The sequence below is a fragment of the Carlito syrichta genome, unplaced genomic scaffold (assembly GCF_000164805.1).
Source record: "Carlito syrichta isolate Samal-C Ts95f unplaced genomic scaffold, Tarsius_syrichta-2.0.1 Scaffold179048, whole genome shotgun sequence".
Taxonomy (NCBI): Eukaryota; Metazoa; Chordata; class Mammalia; order Primates; family Tarsiidae; genus Carlito; species Carlito syrichta.
Genome location: NW_007123144.1, coordinates 53,559 through 56,563, shown reverse-complemented (window position 1 = coordinate 56,563; position 3,005 = coordinate 53,559).

The following is a 3,005-nucleotide window of genomic DNA, read 5'->3' as shown; positions in this document are numbered from 1 at the left end:
ACAGCCGCGGGCTCCCTGCCTGTATGTGCACACTGGCCGCCACCTTCACGGTCCCCAGCTACAGACCCCACGCTCCAGTGGGCTCCCTCCCGGGCGCTTATGTCCCTAGTACCTCTTGGGGAGCTGAGGGTGGCGGTCCTGGGGTGCTGTCTTTCTGCTGCAGCCCGTCCCTGTGTGACCTGGCCACAGTGGGAGCCTCCTGCCTTCCCGTGGCCACTGTGCAGGGGCTGGGCCAGCACCTCGGAGGGTCCTCTCTGAAATGCACTGAATCAGGCCATGCAGGGACCCCAGAGCCTGCACAGCCTCGGTGGCAAATGTCTCACCCACGGCCCCAAGACCGGCGACAGGACCGTGAGGGCCCAGGACAAGGGCCTGCCCATGCCCAGCAAGTAATTTATGCCTTCACCTTGTTTTGAGGTAGAAATGAAAAGGGACACATCAGAGGCATCTGTTCCTGTGCAAAGGACAGCCTTTACTGTCGTAAATAAATATTTTTAAGGAATTTTAAAACTACCGTGTTTGAAAACCACCAAGGCACTGACATCCATTGTGTGGGCACAGCATGTCTCAGGGGCCATACTTGGCCTTGAAGGGGAGGAGGTGGGTGAAGATTCCCTGTCCGTGCTGGCAGTGGCTGCCCGGCCTCTGTGGTCTGCCTCCAGTGGCTGCCCAGGATCCCCAGCCGCCCAGGCCAGGGTGAATGTCCTGGGCCAGTGATTTGGCATCCACCCTGAGTCCCTGCTCCTCCCCTCAGGCCCCCTGAGCCTCCCGACTATCTCTGTTGACCCTCATACCCTGACTTTGAGTTTGTCCCTAATGCACAGGCTGCTCTGAAGCCAAGGGGTCTCATTCTACTCTTGTGCCAGTCATTTTCTGGCATCCCAATAAGCAGAACCTTAGAAAGGATCTGATTTCCACACAGACAAGGACACTCAGAACCAAAGAGCCCTGGGCCCTCCACAGAATCAAGGCTAGAACCAAGGCTAGGTGTGGTGGCTCACACCTGTAATCCCAGCACTTTGGGAGGTCAAGGTGTGGGAGGATCAGGAGTTCAAGATCAGCCTGGGCAACACAGCAAGACCTCATTTCTAAAAATCAAAAAATTAACCAGGCATGGCATGTGCCTGTAGTCTTAGCTACTCAGGAGCCTGAGGCAGGAGAATCTCCTGAGCCCATGAGGTGGAGGCTGCAGTGAACTATGATCGTGACACTGCACTCTAGCCTGGGTGACAGAGTGAGACTCTGACATACACACACACACAGGACCACTGTGTCCCAGGCCAGCCTGGCCTAAGAGGCCTCCCGAGAACCAAAAGGTGGAAATGCCAAACCCACCCTTGGCAGGTCAAACCTGTTTTCCTCACCACCTGTGAGCAGAGCTGCTGACTTGGAGAGTCCACAAGCCCTCCAGGTGCGGCGCTGACCCAGCATCAAGTCTCTGGCCAGCTCCACTAGGCTGATGATGCTGCTGTACAGAACCTGCCCCGTACAGGCTGGCCTTCCGTTCCTAAAAGCTGCCACGCGTAGCCACACGGCAGGCCACACCGCATGTCCTGAGGGTCAGATGTGGGCCACCATGATGGAGTCCGAGTAGCAGCCTCTGGACCCTAAGAGCTGGCAGGCAGCCTTTACTCAGGATCCTCCAGCCCCACTCCCCAGGCCCACCCAAGACCCTGAAACGGCCAGAAGGTGGGAAACCGAAAGGCTGTATCCCCTGGGCTCTCGGTGCCCAGGCTGTGTAGTCCTCTTCTCTCTTTCCCTGACTAGCTTCCCCTGAGTTTATTTGCCCTGAAGTGTAGCTGTCCAGGCCAGCCCCACACATGCTGGGCAGCCAGAGAGGATGCATCTCGGGGAGACACCGTGTTCCATTGGAACCCCTGGAGTCTCACAGAAGGGCAAGGCACCTGCCTCGGATACAGATCTCGCCAACTGGGAGGCCACATCTGTCAGTTTCGAGCCTCCCCAGGTGACACTGATGTATGAGTCAAGCTGACCAGGCGGGTGGGCATGGGGCTGGAGGCTGCTGTGGTGAGGGGTCAGCACCCAGGCAGCCTGTGAAAGCCAGGACTTGCTGACCCACCCATTGCCTGAGCAGACTTGCCTCTGCTGGAGGCTGCCAGTCTGAAGACCTTGTTTGAAGTCCCTCTCCAGGAAGAATTCGCTGCAGGAGGTTCTGCCACCAGACAGGTCCTCAGAGCCTGCGGGGTCTGGAAGTAGCCGGGCGCATGTGCTGCTGCCTGGGAGGGAGTCTTAGAAGACAATTCCAGCATTCAGGGCCACTGGCCCCAAGTGCAGCCTCAGATGACATCAAGTTGTGCTGTGGTTATGAACAACACTCCTGCCTGACAGTCAAGAACAATGACTCACATCAGAGCTAAGGGGTAGACTGTGTAGCAGGTGTCATCACGACTTAAAAGTGGTTCTGTGTTGTACAAGCATTACAGCCACCCTAGATCTCTCTGGACGAGCCGCCTGCTTTCTGGTGGCCATGTGATGTTAAGTCTGTGCAAGTTTGGGGGACTGGAGAACATTCCTGGGCCAGGCCTGTCTCTCAAGACAGAACTGCCACCAGGAGGCAGCTTTAGAATCCAGACCTGCTGGGTTTCTACATCCTAGGCTCCAGAGACAGCAGGAGATGGAGCTCTGCATGGTGTGGTTGCCCTGGATCCAGGGCACCCTAGGACATGCTGGGCCAGCAGAGCCCGAGCCCACCCACCATGCAGGGCAGCCCGGGAGGCCCAAGGCCTCTGCACAGGTTCTATGAGGAAGGGGACTCACTAGGGAGTTCCTCAGTCCTACCTGTGGGCACTGCTTCTCTCTGGCATGCGACAATGGGCGCACACTTGGGCCAATTGATCACACCACACAGAGGCCTCATGAGGACCAAGCTTCTCCAGCTGGGGTCCCAGGACTGCCTGGTCAGAAGCATAGGCCCCCAGCCCCACTTCAGACCTCCCAGATCCATTTCCCAGGAGGCAGCCCCAGCACAGAACACTTCTTAGAGC